Source organism: Euphorbia lathyris, chromosome 6, assembly GCF_963576675.1.
Source record: "Euphorbia lathyris chromosome 6, ddEupLath1.1, whole genome shotgun sequence".
In the NCBI taxonomy this organism is placed as follows: domain Eukaryota; kingdom Viridiplantae; phylum Streptophyta; class Magnoliopsida; order Malpighiales; family Euphorbiaceae; genus Euphorbia; species Euphorbia lathyris.
Genome location: NC_088915.1, coordinates 27,613,960 through 27,632,226, shown reverse-complemented (window position 1 = coordinate 27,632,226; position 18,267 = coordinate 27,613,960).

The following is an 18,267-nucleotide window of genomic DNA, read 5'->3' as shown; positions in this document are numbered from 1 at the left end:
ACATAGAATATAAATAAACTAATATTAGAAGTAGCTACAAGAAGTGGAACCACCGGTACTCAAGAGTGGAGCCGGTGGTCGGGCGGACTCCGACCCCTCGGACTCTAGACTGGCTCCGCCCCTGATGATAACAATTCTAATAGTTGGCTAAAGTTGAGTAATTTCACTTTAACTTTTCTAATCACCCTCTATTTTAACCATAACTCTCTCGATTATTAGGAAAAAAACAATTTAATTTGAATGAATATTATGCATCATATAACATTTTATATTCAATTAACCTTTTTATTACCAAAATAATTGATGATAATAATATTTATATAATTGAATGATGATTATTACTTGAATACTTAATAATAATTATTAGTTGAATAAATATTGATAATCTGATTAATTTATGTAATTGGATTAAAAAATTTTGAAAATCAGATTTCAATTGTTCGTAATATTTGATGTGGATAAAATATAAATCCACTGGTAATGGAAATGGGCTGGATGTAGGCCATATGATAATTAGAGTTAAAACTCAAGTGGTGGCTATAAATATATAGCCACACCTATATAATCATAATTCTAACCCTAATCCATCTTATTAGTAAGAAGAGTCAAGTAGCGTCATTCCTCCTCCCTGCATCGTCCCTTCTCTCAGTTTCAACGGCTACTCTTAGTTCGTCGACATATTGTGTTTTCTCCCAATTAACCTCAGTGTGGTTCATTCGTGTTCTGTCAGTTTTGATATATGTATATGAATATGAAGAAATACGCTGTTTTTACATGTTATAATTAACATATGTATTAAATGTGTGATTATTGGACATGTATACGTGTTTTTTGAATATATTTTTTGTGAAAAATGGCACTGGAATCGTGTGAAACACTGTGTTTTTGCAATTTAGGGATTCTCATTCGGAATAGTATGAATTTTAGTCTCATCATAGAGTCTCTCACTCTCAAAACCTTAGTTTTTATTGATCGTATGGACAAACACACTTCACTTATGTAACCGGAGACCGAAAAACCCTAGACCAGAAGAGGTTACAGGAGGAGATACATGCGCCGTCTATGGCTCCCACACGTCAGAAAGTAGCCTCTTAACACGGGTTGCACGTGCAGCGCATGCGCCAATCGCATTATGACACTTGACAATTGCCTTCCAATCCGCGCTCATGTTAACCCATGGGAGACTTTCAGGTGGCCTTCTAATTTTTTTCAGACCCTGTTTTTTAGTATATTTTATTTCAGGTTTGGTGTACTAATCTAGTGGATGTTGTTTGTTTCAGGTTTGGTGTTGTGCTTATTTTCTTGATTGTTCATTATTATAAGAGGGTCAAGCCCTTCCTAGGATTAAATATAAAGTTTTTAAAAGTGTGCTGTTGGATACAAAATTTTGGAAACATCCACTTATATTTAAGGAGATTTCACGCGTGAACAAACATATCAAACATTCCTAAAGCAGCAAAACAAATGATAACATTCAAATTCAACCATAATCATTTATTAGGTAATTAGATTGTAAATTAAACCATAATTTTTTGAGTTAATTATAAATAGATGTTATGTGGTTTTATAGATTTGCAGATAGGTATCTGTGATATTTTTATTACAAACGTAATCTCGTGGTTTGCAAAATTTTCATTTTGCCAGATTTACATATGGGTATCTATTCCTGTCAATATGATGCTTATTACGGTGTCTATGGCACCGTAATGAGTAATTATATTTAAAAAAGATATATTTTTTAATTATGATTGGAAAAATCTTTTATAGAGAAATATTTTCCTAACTCAATGGGCTAATTTTTTTTATAAAAAAATTAGCTCCAAATAAGGGATTCACCTCATAATCAAAGAAGTGAATAAAATGGTGGTGAAACTCTTAATCTGTTGGTTGAGAGCTTACTTATGACTCTAGAGGTTATGAGTTTGATGATGGTTTTCACTTGGTCAGTGACTGACCAAGTGAATTTGTTCAATCACCATTAGATCTAGAAGGTATGAATCTAAGCCTTACGATACTTTTAATCTCCACGATAAGATTGTAATAAGTTTAAATTTAATGATGATTGACCAAATTCACTTGATCGGTGACTGACCAAGTGAAAATTACTGATGGGCTTGAATCACATTGAGGTGGGGTGAATTAAAAGTTTTTCTTTATCTTTAATATAATTTTTCTTTGTTTAATGCAAGTGCATTGTGCACAATTTTAAAAAACAGAAGTTAATAAAATGAGTGGAAAAGGAGTCAAATTTCACATGGTAATTCACACAAAGAGAAAGAGCCAAAAAAAACACTCGAAAAGTTTAAGATAGCAAACAAAAAGACTTCTTAGCTACTTTTCAGGCTTCTTCTATGCCAAAAAAAAAATAGTAATTTTCTATATACAAAAGGAAAGTTTTTTTTTTTTTTTGTTTTGATGGAACAAAAGGGAAGTTTTAAAAAGACTTATATTCTTGATAACTTGTGAAAAAATCCTTGATCAGAGCACTTCCCTGTGAGGTGCCGTTGGGATCGGTCGGGGACACTTCGATACCAAAGTCAGTAATATTTTTGAGAATAAACTGTAAGCACAAAAGTAGAGAATCAGTAAGTGTACCTCAATAGCTTGGGATGCAAGCTATTTATACTCATGTAGTTGTAACTCTTGGTAACTAGAAAGCCTCCATTAATGCCTCATTAATGGCGGTTACTGATCTTATTCAAGTATGACCGTTAGCTCATTAATGAGTTATTAGTTGCCTTTATTGGGAATCGGCTTGGCCGTTCCTTGGGCGTATCGATGTATGACGGCGGGTCTCCCAAGGCGTTTGACTCATTGAGGCGTGTTGAGGAATCCATAGATCCGTTGGTGGATCCTTATCCATAAGAGTATTGATGGCGGATCCTTCATTCTTTGTCTAATTATCCTTTTTCCCCATGTATGATATTTGGATGTTATGGAGATGTAGATGAACAGTCATGTCATTATTTATTTTTAATTGTTATCAATTCTCCATTAATCTCATTTATCCTTGAAACCCTCAGAGTTGGAGTATTCGAACAGTCAAGTCTTTATTCCCTTTTAATGGCTATTAATTGCCATTTAATTGTATTTATTCCCATTTATGGATGGTAATAAAGGCACCTTTTGGTATTCTTAGATCCGTCAAGGGTATGTACGCTCTCCTTGAGAGCTATGGTGGGTCTCCACTACTCGCTCTCATCGGACGTATCTCGTTATGGCGTATCTCGCCATGGTCCACGTGGTGTGGCATAATGCTAGAAACTCCTTCCTTTTCCTCATTATTTTCATATTCACCCCTGCATTAATTATCATTAATTCCACATTAATCATGCATAAATATCTCTTTTAGAAGGAATAATGGTTTGCCATTATTTCTATTAATTTTTCCTTATTCCTTATTCAAGAATAATTTGGGTTGTTACCAATTCTCTTTGGTCTATAATACATGTCTTTTAAGGTTAATACATACTAATTAAGCAAAGCAATTAATTTTAAGTAAAAGAAATTGTTACTTTTGTATTAATTGCATCCACTAGTAACTTTATCTATTCCCAAGGTAAAAAAAGTCAACTTAAATAAGAGCATATTTGGTAAAAGCAAATTAATGTGCATAGATTGAAGCGAAATATCATGTATTATGGAACAAAAAAAAATTCTCTAGAAAGACTTCTATTATGGACCTGATGGAGTAGACTCTCCTCCATGAGGAATTGTTACCTGAATATCGCATTTGGAGATTTAATAATACGTTTTATTAGAGAAGAGAAGAAGAAACAAACTATGTGATTATTTTTTGGGAAAAAATAGGGAAAATTATAAAATTGGATTAAATGGGAGGGTCATTTATATATTTAGACCAATTACCCAAACCATTACTTATTATTTAGACTATATATTTGTGATTTTCCCAAAATACCACAAACATTTCATCTTCCTCATTCCTGTCTATCGGTTTCATCATTTCATCGTTTCATCTCCCCTTTTATGTCTATCGTTTCATCTTCCTATTCTTTTATATTGTGCGAATCACCAAAAAAATTTCATCATCCTGTCTCTTCTTCCTCTACGTCTCTCTGTTTTTGTGAAGGCATGGTTCTTCATCTTTATGTTTCTTCTTCGTCTCTTGGTTTCTTTCTTCTTGTGCGAATCGAAGGCATTGTTATTCGACGTTCTTCTGCGTTTATCATATTTTTATTGTCGATTTCAATGACAAAAAGGCAGAAATAAGGTAAGTATCTAATGTATTTCTCCTGTTTCATCTTCTTCTTTTTTCAAAAAATGGCTTCGCAAAATGAGTTTGCATCACATTTTGCGAAGTAAGCAAAATCATCCTCTGAAGTAGTATTTTCTCCAGAAAATGGCTTCGCATAATGATTTTGCTTCACATTTTGTGACGCCTGCGAAGCAAAATCATCATTTTTTAGCTTGTTTTTCTCTTCGCATATTCACTTTCTATGAAGCACAAATCATCATTTTTCATATGTCTTTCTCTTCGCAGACTTCGCAGATTTGCTTTCTGCGAAGCACAAATCATCATTTTTCATGTGTGTTTCTCTTCGCAGATTCGCTCTCTGCAAAGCGTTTCTTTCATTATTTCCCTAAAATGACTTAATATTTGTGAAGGTTGAATACAAAGTCATCAATCACAGTGATCCATTTATCTTGAATACAAAGTCATCAATCACAGTGATGGGTGATTGAGATGTGATGAAGATGGTGAAGACCAAGACATCAAATTCAAGTATCTGTTTAGCTTGAATACAAAGGCATCACTCATAGTGAGGGGTGATTAAGATGTTCTAGTTCCTTTTACTTCTGAACTTCCTCCCAAAAGCCATTAATTATGTATGACACTGACGATTTTTCTTGCTTCTGTAAAGCTTGGAAGCACTCCAATGTTATGATTATTGTTTAGGGTTTAGGAAAATTATTGTTGCAATCTTGTTGTAAATTTTGATAATGTTATGATTTTAATGTTATAATTATTGTTGCAATCTTGTCGTTATGATTTTAATGTTATATACCACTTCGCATTTATCGCAAACTGCGAAGCATGCGAAGGTAAATAATACTTCAGTACATGGTTTTGCTTCGCACTTTATTAAAACTGCAAAGAAAAAATAATCTACGAAGTAGTATTTACCTTCGCAGGCTTTACAAGAAGAAAGATTTTATGTATATATGAGTAGATAATTAAAAACGGAGTGCCATGTTTGCAAACTAAGAAAGAAGAGAGAAACAAAGAGAGAAAGAAAAAAGAGTATGAAATTTCTAAGTTGTTATATATATATGAAGGGCATTTTGAGAAAGTCACAAATATATAGTCTAGATAGGTAATGGTTTGGGTAATTGGTCTAAATATGTAAACGAACCTCCCATTTGATACAGTTTTGTAATTTTCTAAAAAAAATATATAGGTATGATATATAAAGGGTGTTATTATTCCCAGCCTCCATTTCCCACCCTAGCCCCGTGAAAGGATGAAAATGCCCTTTCAGGTGTTGGGGATGGGAAATGGGCTATTTTTTTCTCTCCCAACACGCGGGCGTGTGACTATCACGCCTCACCATGTGGTGAGGTGTGATAGCCACACGCCCCACCTTGCAGTCAGGCTTGTGGCTATCACGCCTCACCACATGGTGAGGTGTGATAGTCACACGCCCACGTGTCGGGAGAGCAAAAAAAATAGTAATCTATTCAATTAAAACCTGTAAATACTATACAATTTTAATTAAAACCTGTAACAATAATATAAGTTCATGAATAAATATTATCAATTAAAACACATAAATTCATATACATCAATGTAATTGTTGTCCTCTGATGTGACTCTAGCAAGTGTACTAGATACAAGTAATAAAGTGATAAGTCAAGTATAGTATCCACAGGGATTGAGATCAAAATGATATGAGAAAATCGTTGCTGAACAGAGTGTGTGCGTAAAGGTATCTTCTTAGTAGGATTGAGTGGTTGAGTGTGATAGTTTAAAACAACAGTGTGCTAAGTTATGAAAGATAAGACAAATAGAAGACAGATTAAAAGATAGAACAGGCTTGGCACTGCCGAACAGGTTGTGCTAAGTCTTACAACATTCCAATGAATTAGTTATGATGCCAACGAAGCCAAAGTATCAGCTTTAATGCCCGCTTAAGTCAACTTTCGTGTGTTCTTAAGTTCCTGAGATTTACTAGAACCTTTAGCGTCCTAAAGATAAGTTCTTTCTTGCATTAAGATCGAAGCTGCATTTCTATTTAAGGAAACCTTCGACACAACCATCTAACAGGTTTTGCTTCGAGGTTACGAGATTAATAGAGATATCAGTGAAGATGCAAGCAGTGTCCTAACATTCATCTATCACATGCATAAATGCCGAAGCACAGAAGTTAAATCCTCATCAATCACAACATTGGCAAAATGCAACACATTCATTGAAACGAAATAAGACTTACATTACTGGCCCGGACTGGCCTTGCCCATTCAAAATGGATTACTCACTCATATCGAGCAGTGAGTAATCGGTTGTTCTTGATACAACGAGAAACTCCATTGGAGCTCTAATCTAAAGCTTTTACTAAAATAACTTGTCTATTCTATGAAAACTAAAACTATCCGAGCTTCCTATCTTTCCTTCGTTACGCCTACTTAAAGGAGAAAGACAGGGACAAAATTGGTACAAGTCAAGTACCTTTACAGAAATTAAGTCAACTAATACTAAAACAAAAATAAAGTGAAATGATCCGGAATCCTTTTTGACCCTTGAACACTCAAGGGTCGATACTTCATGTCATCTTGCTTCTTTGAGTAATGCCACCTTAACACTTTTCCACCTGCTGCTCTGCCTCTGCCTCTGCCACCTCTGATCTGTCGATGTCCATCATTGAGTATCCGACTTTTAACCGTTGGATCAAAATAAGGCTCCACTCCTTCTTGGCGGTAGCGAAACAAGCTGTTTCCAGCGAGTTTGGCTTTTATCAATGCTCACCTATAAAAAAACATTAATCAGTCCTTTATCTTGCAATATAACGTAAAAACACCCAAAATCATATATAAATACTATGTTAAACTAAGTCAATTTCATGCCTAACAAATACCCCCAAATTGAACCTTTCCCTGTCCTCAAGCACAAATTGTAAGAAAGAATACTGTAACAGCAAAGAGTTAGGAATGAAATTTGTCGGAGACAGAAAAAAATAAAAGGGAAACAGAGAAGTTTCGCCTAATGAGGAAATTACAGATGCGTGCTATGATTTTATCAAAGAGTTTAGAGATTGTCTTAAACAATGTGCCCTTTTATTCGAGAACTTCCTTAAAGCTTAAAATTTAGACTTCTTTCACAAGAAGCTACCAACTTGGCAGACATGCCTCGCTAAGGAATGGAATATTTCACTCATTCTCGCATGGCATTTATTTACCATAGGAAAAAGAATTCGATTTCACTCCTCAGCTCAGACACCACACCCTTAGGGTGTGAGTTTGCCTATTGGTCCTGAATCTAAGGGTCAAAATTCTTTCAAGCATAGTCCAAAGGACTTGACAAAGGTTGTAATGATAGGCTCGGTTTCAGGTTTGATAGAGGAAAGCTTTTTCAGTGTATGAATTCTGTCTTCATGCAATTTATTTAACCGATACAGCTTTCAACAATCAAAGTGATTTATCCACTTCCACATTCAAACAGCCTGTTTTCTTAAGACAACCTATCCTTCCTAATCTTATCAATCATTAAAGACCCTTCCATCCAAACACAAACTTCCCAAGTTCCTTTCTATCTTATCTTTATTATCTGCACAACTGCCTTTGTTGTGTAATTTTAAAAGCACATAATTTCAATTTAAACAGTTGGTTTTGAAGCACAAGACAGAACTCAGGGTATTTGGGAATATCAGTGAAAGGACGGGGGTATTTTTCATGGTATTTAGAAAGAACAGGTTATGGCTCAAGTTGGGTATCCTAAAATGTGAGTGCAAAGCACCGGTGGTTTTTTTTTTTATGTAGTGGAAGGGGGAACTAATGCCTTTTTCTTCCTATGCTTGTCAAAAAGAATCTCCATTTCAACAAGGCAAACCAAGGCAAATTCTCCCTAAAGATAGTGAGCGCTGGCCCTCTCAGAAAAGAATCAATGCATACTATAGATGCACTTCCAGGCTCGAGTTCTCACTATTTTTAGGGAAATGCAGTAGGACAAGGGTTACTAAATGCGAAAGAAGATTTAAAAATTTAAAATTTTTTGGAACTTCCCGATTTTTGGGGAGACAAAATTCAAACAAACATGTAAAACTCAATAATTCCATCAAAACACGCACAGTCTGTTTAGTGATTCCCCTTTAGCATAGAACAATTGAATAGATAAGGATTTGAACAAGGAGATTAGAATGAAGAAGCGAAAATCACAAAATTCATAAAAGGACATGTGCAACAAAGATTCTCAAGGGATATTTGATCTACATCAAATCACTAGTTAAACAACTGAATTTAGCCTTTATCATGTTATGCCTGCATTTATTGTGATACACAACCCCCACCCCCAAATTAAAACAGAACATTGTCCTCAATGTTATAATGATGGCAGCAGATTGTAAACAATTTAAAGCATACAACACAGGCATATCACAGTTGGATAGAGTAAGGGTGTTAGAGGTTACCAAATGCTAGGACAGCGACCATGTGGACAGATCAGGCGGGTTGGGAGAGAGAGGAGTTAACCTCTCTATCCGCAGTGGCAGGAATGCCTTCCCCTTTCGATGAAGTTTCAGCATTAGCATTAGCAGTAGCAGGTGTTTCAGGCATTTTCCTTATCAGACTTTTGACAGAAAAACCGAATGGACTCTCCTTGCCATGCTCATCAATACAGATGGTTTTTATCATGTCGATCGATACCTCATGGGACTCATATTTTTGCTCGAGTGCAAACATCATCTCACGGTTGGCTTGATTTTGAGCACACAGGGCATTTAATCTGTCAAGGATGTCCTCGCTCAAGAGCTTTGCACATTTCTTATAGAAGTTCAGATCCTTGGGCGGCTTGACCTGTTCAAAATCTGATGAGACCGACACAGTTGGCTCATTCTTTCTCTTCCGGCTCTCTACTTTCCTTGATGTCACAAAGTCCGACATCCAAACCCACTTGCTTACATAATCTACAGCCACTAATATATACTTATTCCCAAAAGATGTAGGGAATGGGCCCATAAAATCTATGCCCCAGATATCAAAAATTTCGCAAACAACTATATTGTTGAGGGGCATAGCATTCCTAGCCGAGATGTTGCCTGTTTGTTGGCACTCATTGCAAGTGCTAACAAATAGATGGGCATCTTTGAAAAGTGTTGGCCAGAAAAAACTTGATTGAAGAACCTTGGCCGCAGTTCTGCTAGCGCTATGGTGCCCTCCAGCTTCACGGTCATGACAGTGGCTTAGAACATCCTGTCCCTCTTCTTACGATATACATCGTTGAATAATTTGATCAGCGCACAACCTGAAAAGATAAGGGTCATCTCAAAAATAATATTTAATTTCGGAAAAAAACTTCCTTCTTTGATTCGTGGACAGGTTGTGTGGCTTGAGCGAACTTGCAAGGTAATTGGCAATATCGGCAAACCATGGCGCAGATTGTGCGGCATATAGACGCTCGTCTGGAAATCTTTCCAGAATCTCTGGTTGTTCCTAGCTGCTTTGGTGAGAGATCCTTGACAAATGATCAGCCACGACATTTTCAGTTCCCTTTTTATCTTTAATCTCGAGATCAAACTCTTGAAGTAACAATAGCCAGCGTATTAATCTAGGCTTAGCATCCTTTTTCGCGAACAGGTAGCGTAGCACAGCGTGGTCTGTGTGCACAACTACTTTGGATAACACCAAGTAAGGTCGAAATTTGTCAAAGGCATACACAACTGCAACCAGCTCCTTCTCTGTAGTTGTGTAATTCTGCTGGGCATCGTTTAGCGTCTTGCTTGCATAGTAAATTGGCCTAAACTTTTTCTCTATCCTTTGTCCAAGGACGTCCCCCACACAAGTATCGCTTGCGTCGCACATCATCTCAAAAGGTTGCTCCCAGTCTGGGCCTGCTAGTATAGGCGAGTTGATCAGCTTGGTCTTTAAGAGCTCAAACGCCTTCAAACAGTTTGCATCGAAAGAGAATTCGGCTTCCTTATGAAGCAGTGCTGACAAGGGAAGCGCAATTTTTGAAAAATCTTTGATAAACCTGCGATAAAACCCTGCGTGCCCCAGAAAACTTCGCACATCTTTTACATTGGCCGGAATAGCCAGCTTTTCGATTACTTCCACCTTCGCTTTGTCCACTTCCATCCATTTCTCTGAAATCTTATGCCTGAGGAAAATTCCTCCCATGACCATGAAGTGGCACTTCTCCCAATTTAAGACCAAGTGAGTCTCCTTGCATCGCACCAACACAGCTTCGAGGTTGTTTAGACAGCTATCAAATGAGTTTCCATAAACCGAGAGGTCATCCATGAATATTTCTACAGTCCGCTCCACCATGTCATGAAAAATAGACATCATACACCTTTGGAAAGTGGCTGGAGCGTTGCATAGCCCGAACGGCATTCTTCTGTAAGCATAGGTCCCATACGGACATGTGAACGTTGTCTTCTCTTGATCTTCACTATGAATTGTGATCTGGTTGTATCTTGAATATCCATCGAGAAAACAATAGAAGGCATATCCTGCTAACCGCTCCAACATCTGATCAATGAAGGGCAAAGGAAAATGATCCTTCCTTGTGGCCTCATTGAGCTTTCTGTAATCAACACAAACTCTCCACCCGGTAATCGTTCTTGTGGGCACCAACTCATCTTTCTCGTTGAGGACTATTGTTGTTCCTCCCTTCTTTGGCACAACGTGAACAGGGCTTGTCCACACACTATCAGATATTGGGTAAATAATGCCAGCATCGAGAAGCTTGATCACTTCCTTTCGCACAACCTCCTTCATGTGGGGATTTAGTCTGCGTTGCAGTTGGACAGTTGGTTTGTGCTTCTTTTCCATCAAGATTCTGTGAACACAGACTGCAGGACTGATTCCTTTTATGTCATCAATTTTCCATGCGATTGCATCCTTGTTTCTTCGTAAAACTGCCATAAGTTGCGCCTTTTGATCAGGAGTTAACTTTGAGGATATGATGACCAGACTTCCGCTGGGTGGTTCAAGGAACGCATACTCGAGGTGTGCAGGCAACGGTTTCAATTCTGGCTTAGTCACCGGCACAGTTGGTATCTCTAGTGGTTCTTGATGAGTAGGAACAGTAGGATCGAAAGGAGGTGCCGGTAGGTTGGATTCAATGGAACAGCCTGTTTCTTCGCAAATGTTCACCTCTTCTCCCAATAAAGTTTCTAAAGTGTCATGTTCCTGCAAAGTAGACAAACTTTGAAAATCATCCAGGAAACAACATGTGTCATCATTATTATTTGCACGTCTCATTGCCTCATTCATCTTAAAGATGACTTCTTCCCCATTAATTCTTAAAAAAAATTGTCCCTCACCTACGTCTATCAATGCTTTCCCCGTGGCTAAGAATGGTCTACCTAGGATGATAGGAACATGAAAGTCTTCATCAATGTCCATTATAATGAAATCAACGGGCAAAATAAATTTCCCTACTTTAACTAGCACATCTTCCACAACTCCCCTAGGATAGCATACTGAACGATCAGCTAACTGAATAGACATACGAGTAGGTTGGGGTTCTCCTAATCCAAGTTTAGCATATACCGAATAAGGCATCAGATTTATGCTAGCTCCTATATCACATAGTGCATTTTCAATATTTAGCTTTCCAATTGAACAAGGAATAGAAAAACTCCCTGGATCTTTTAGCTTCTTAGGTAGCTGCTGCTTGTTTTGCAGTATAGACGAACAATCTCTGTTGAGTTGTATCATGGAAATGTTTTCCAGCTTCTTTTTGTTTGACAGGATGTCTTTGAGGAATTTGGCGTTGTTAGACGAGGTGCCGCGGCCTAATCTCCCGGGCGGACCGGGGGGTGGACAACCTCATGGCGACGTAAGCGGTGATTGGCGCCGAAAGCAACCAATCGTGGAATCAAGCTGCTCGGCAGGACCGGAGCTCGGAGATATGGAAGAGTCGCCACCCACGAATGGGAAAATGAACACCGATCCCTTGCGGGAGACCGGTGTGGGTTCGGGAAACTTAGGTACGAGCCGAGAAGGCTAGCTCCTTTCCGGAGAAAGGCTACTAGGCACCCCGACATCGCCCGGTTATGAACCACCGGCCTCCTACTCAGCATGTTAGGCGATAACGGACTAATCGTATACTTCTTTAAGTTTAAAATTCATTTGAAACCCTTTTCTTTCTCTTTTTAGAAACCGTTTTGAGCATATATTATTGAAAAGCCACATCAGTAAAGAATCACCCATTCATGTTTATACATACACAGAGAGGGGGAAGAAAGAAGTGATTTATTTACACCCGTATTAAATGTGATGTTGTGTGTTCATTCTACATTAACTTATTTTCCCCAAAACGAGTTCATTTACATGGTTCGCACCTTAATCGCCGTTGGAACGATTTAGGTGCGTTTTAAAACCCCGTTTGATGAAATTTACCCGAATCGCCGTTGGAACGACTCGAGTATTTGAAAACGTTTGAGATAAAAACCTTTTAATGAGAAAACATGGTTTAAACATACAAGTCAATTTTATTTTGTACAAATTCTTTGAGAAAATGATTCAAAACTCTATTATTCACAAAGAAAACGATTTTAATTACAATGATCATTTAATCCGCCTTTGGAACGGATTAAGGTTTTAAAACGTGGTGTTTTGAAGACGATTTGGAATATTAACAAGAATGACTCTATTTATTTACCTTAGAAAAAAACTCATTAGTTTAAATAATTCAATTGAAAACTCTCTTTTTGTGATTTATTTTCCCCACTTATTTAATGGACTCTCTAATTGTTATAATTACAACAATAAACTTATTTTAACTAATATTTACAGTTAAATAAAGTCCATTTGAGATATGGACCCATGAATGGGCTCAAAGGGTAAAGAAAATAATTTGTATATATATATATATATTTAAATCAAAAATAGAATATAAAATAAGAGTTAACACAAAAGAAGCTATATGTATATATAAAAATAATAGGTACAATATATCTATACTTTGAAAATGTGAAAATAATAAGTAAATCCTATAACTAAGAAAATAATTCTTATCCAAAAATAATTTTATTCAATAATCACTAAAATAACCCAAATGTTCCAAAAACTATACATATACATAACTACTATAGTTTTAAATACCAAAAATACCATATGCTAATACATATTAATTATTTCTCAAAATACCTAATAACTAACATTTAAAACATAATCCAAATTAATAAAAAGGAATACATATATATACTTATACTTATATTGTAAAATGGAATAAATAATAATATACAAATATTCTAGAATGATTATATATGCTAAAGTTCTAAAATAATTTGAAAAACATATATTACATATTTATATATATGTACTAAGGATTAAAAGTTTAAAAGTTAAGAAAAAGGGACTGAAATGACATTTTTTACATTTTGGCAGATTTACCGACGGAAAATCCGTCGGTAAACAGCATTTAGTGACAGAATAGGTAAATTACAGCAGCACTCCTAAATGTTTCCAGATTTATTCAAAAGCTTTAAATTAAATCTAATTCAATCGTTTTGGGTTTCCGAACTACCAAAGATGGATCATAGTCGAAAACGGAAATTCCTAAACGACGTTTTTTATTTCAAAACATTATTTGGAAATTCCTTTTAAATTAAAAACTTGTAATTACAACGTTTTCGATACCCGAACTACCTTTTATCGGATCACGGTTCGTATTGGGACATCAAAACGAGGTTTTTTATTTTAAAACAAAACCGAATTTTATTTAACACGAAACGAAAATTAAATAAATACGCTAATTAAATAAAATGTGACAAAATAAATAAATGACTAAATGAATAAAAACTATAGCATAAAAATAGAAGAAGAGAATAAATTAAATAAAATAAAGAGTCTAGTCCTCGGATAATACCTTGAATTCGGTATCTGACAGTTGAAGCCGATTGATTCCACGAACCACGAGCTCCGTTTTTTTTATGAAAAATTTAGTAAAAATTGAACTTAGGGAATTTGGAGATTTTCAATTTTTAGGAAAAAAAATGTTTTCTCCTAAAAAAATCGACTTCTTCTCTCTAGAAAAAATATTCTAGTGTGAGAAGCTCTCCCTTCATCCCCTCCTTTTTTCTTTTTTTTTCATGGGGATCCGTGCCTTTTATAGGCAAACGGGTCCCCGGACCAATGGGCGACGCCCAAAAGAAATTGGGCGTCGCCCATTGGGGTTGGGCGGCCGCCCAACCTAGTGTTGGGCTACCGACCAACCTTGTTGGGCGGCCGCCCAACAAGAGTTGGGCGGCCGCCCAACAATGTTGGGCGGCCGTCCAACATTTGTTGGGCGATCGCCCAACAATCGTTGGGCGATCGCCCAACGCTAGGTTGGGCGCCCGCCCGACGACCATCGGGGCGTGCCTCGAGCCATCGGGCGTGCGCACCCCGCGGCCGCCGAGCGCGCGTCCCGCGCCGCCGGACGCTCACACGTCGCGGCCGCCGAACGCGCGCTTCGTGCTACCGGGCACGTGCGCTCATCGGCCCACGAGAGCGCGCCCCGTGCCACCGGACCCGGGCATTGCTCGGACGTCGAGAGCGTGCCACTTGCGGTGTGTCTGACGGACGCCGAGCGCACGTCCCGCGTCGCCGAGCGGGCGTTCGACCATTGTCGTCCGCGTGCCGGATGCCGCTTAGCACCCGCGCCGTGCCGCTAATTTCCCTTCGCTTATTATTCTTTATATATTTTTCAAAACTTCCGGAATCAATCGCTTCAACCGTCTTGTTTTCAGATTTTCGTCACAGGTCCTCCGACTCGGTGTCTACAGTTGCCCCTACTTTTCTATTTTGACAGTGATGTGTTTGTTTCGAAAACGTTTTTTTGCTAACGTAACACATGCAATGTAAAACATATAAAAGTAAAAAACACGTAAAGAGTAGGAGGGAGCATACCTGACCTTCGTGCTGTGCGCTCTGGTGTCGTTCTCTGATTCCTTCCATCCTCGCCTCTGAATCGGCCGTTGGTGGATGTTTTTCTCTCGGAATCTAGCGTACGTTGACTATGGGTAAGAATGGCTCGAAAGCAACCTCGGTCGTGGACCGTAGGTAAGATGGCTAAAAAGCTACCTCGGTCGTGAACCGTAGGTAAGATGGCTAAAAAGCTACCTCGGTCGTGAACCGTAGGTAAGATGGCTAAAAAGCTACCTCGATCGTGAACCGTAGGTAAGATGGCTAAAAAGCTACCTCGGTCGTGAACCGTAGGTAAGATGGCTAAAAAGCTACCTCGGTCGTGAACCATAGGTAAGATGGCTAAAAAGCTACCTCGGTCGTGAACCGTAGGTAAGATGGCTAAAAAGCTACCTCGGTCGTGAACCGTAGGTAAGATGGCTAAAAAGCTACCTCGGTCGTGAACCGTAGGTAAGATGGCTAAAAAGCTACCTCGGTCGTGAACCGTAGGTAAGATGGCTAAAGAGCTACCTCGGTCGTGAACCGTAGGTAAGATGGCTAAAAAGCTACCTCGGTCGTGAACCGTAGATAAGATGGCTAAAAAGCTACCTCGGTCGTGAACCGTAGGTAAGATGGCTAAAAAGCTACCTCGGTCGTGAACCGTAGGTAAGATGGCTAAAAAGCTACCTCGGTCGTGAACCGTAGGTAAGATGGCTCAAGGGCAAAAAAGGTTCTCTCTAACGATTCTGAATTCTTTTAAAACACCATTGTCTGGAGCTAGTGTCTCGGAGTTTTAATGGGAACGTGTTTTGGTCTGGAATGATATAGACTAACGATTGTTTTTCTGTTGACTGTCGTCTGTACTTTGACTGGTGTCACTGTTCTGTAAAAATTGGCTATTGTCTGGAGTTCATATCTTGACAGTATTGGTTGCTGTCTGAGAGAAATGCAGGCGGAAACGGACTGTAAATCGGAGGTCTGTGCACCTAGTAATTAATTATTTACTTTTTATCTTTATGTCAAATCGTACTTTTTTCACTATTTACGGGAATGTCATTCCCTTTTCCTATATAAGGTGGTGGGGTTTCATTTCAACCCCACACCTTCTCTCCCCTCTTTCTCTCACTAGACTTCAATTTGGATTATTCTCGGGATGGATTTAGATGAATGGGATGGCACTAGAGGCATGGACGAGGTTTACGTAAACCTGGATAGAGTGGATACCTTTCACGACCCTACGACGCATTTGAGCAGGACACGCTGCAACGAGGTAAGTAATTTCTCACTTTTATTCGATTCAAACTCTAGGCTTTAGCATTCCTATACGAACATGATTTTCATGCTAACCCTTAGACTGCCTTAGAGGACTTTAGCTAGAAAACGTGAATTCCTTTATTTACAAGTAACACATGTTCATCTTTGTAAGAATGCGCGCTATATGCATGTGAATAGTGACACTACGAATTTATGCATGCTAACAGTAAAATTGACGTGAATAGTGAAGACGTGAATAATGCACGTGAATAGTGCAAATGAATAGTAAAAACGTGAGTAGTAAAGACTTAGCTAATGCATGTGAATAGTAAGAAACGTGAATAGTGCACGTGAATAGTAAAAATGTGAATAGTAAAAATGTGAATAGTGCACGTGAATAGTAAAAACTTAACTAATGCACGTGAATAGTAAAGCCTAATCTATGCTCCTCGTCACCGCAGACGAGGGTGGATTAAAGAATTGACTAAACCTTACGTGAATGACCCTACATGAGAGATTTTTACAGAAAATTGGTCCTAACTGACCGGATGTCTCTAGGTTAGAAAATGAAAGAATACCTAGTCTTAACGCGTTCTTATCAATTGCATGCTTTAGGAGCTGTATTTAAATTTTCTTATCGTATTCCTTTTTAGTTCATTGAGATTTCGGGGACCACCGCCGAGGTTCACTCGTGGTATGATAGGCTAGGCGCCGCGGCGAGAGTCCGCGTGCGTGAGTTGGGCTTCGAGCCCTTTATTGCAGCGCTGCCCCGCACCAACGGGGTATGCGATCCTTTTGGCCTACGGGCCTTGTGTGAGCGGTGGGTTGATTCGACCCACACCTTCCACCTTTCCTTTGGGGAGATGACTATCTCGCCTCGAGATTTTTCGCTATTGATCGGATTGCGAGGGAGCAACACTCCCATCCCTTTCCATTTTGGTATGATGCGACCGCGGGTCGACCCTGCTAGGCTTGCTGCCTTGATTGGACCGGGAGTTCGTCTATGCGCCAAGTCTACTCCGGCGAAGTTTGTTTCCACCGCGAGCCTCTTGAGTAGACGAGATTTTTGCGAGACTGACGATACCGACTTGGTGGTTCGTAGCTTCTTGGTATATGCTCTGAGTGAGACGATTTTCCGCACGAAGGGCGTGAAGGTACATGCGGGCCTCATTCAGGCGCTCAGCGATTTGGATGCAGCGGCTTCCTACGATTGGGTGGGGGCAGGCTTAGCCTTTCTTTACAAGTTTTTGGATCTGACCTGCCGGAAGCGCAAGGACTTCGGTGGTTATACCTTTGCTCTGCTGGTACGTGACGCCTTCTTGACTTATCCGTCTTATCTTCTTCGCATTTTTCACACCCCTAGTCCTCGTTTTTACCGCAGGTGTGGGCGTATGAGAGACACATCCTTCCCAGCCGGTCTCGATCTCGACCGAGAGTACTGAGGCCGCCTTTCATGACTCAGTGGAGGGATTTTGACTTGAGCGCCGAGAGGAGTCGGACAGTGTCGCGGCTTCTGGATCGGATCGACTCGCTGACCCTCACACAGGTAGATTTTGCCTAATCATGCTTGGTTTTTTTGTTTGAGTCTTTCTGACTTTCTCTTTGTGCATTTTTTAGATTAAGTTCCGATGGGACGACCTCGACTTCGGCCCTGGTTATACATATGTATCGATGATCCAGGAGTAGCAGTGTGTGCTCACCGGCCCCTGCGTGCGGGCGTGGTATTTAGGGGATCGAGGCATCACCGGAGTTAGGGACGCTCACTGGACGCCGGGTGAGATTCCCGTCTCTATATTCGCGGTGCGGACCCTGCCACTATCGGTCATTCGTCGGGACCTGACCCGTCGGTATGTTGGTAGAGCGGTGTGGATTCACGCCGGGGGCCGTGAGCCTTACTTGTCTACTTTGCTGAGCGCGAGGGATGCCCCGGCGGCGGTGATGGAGGTG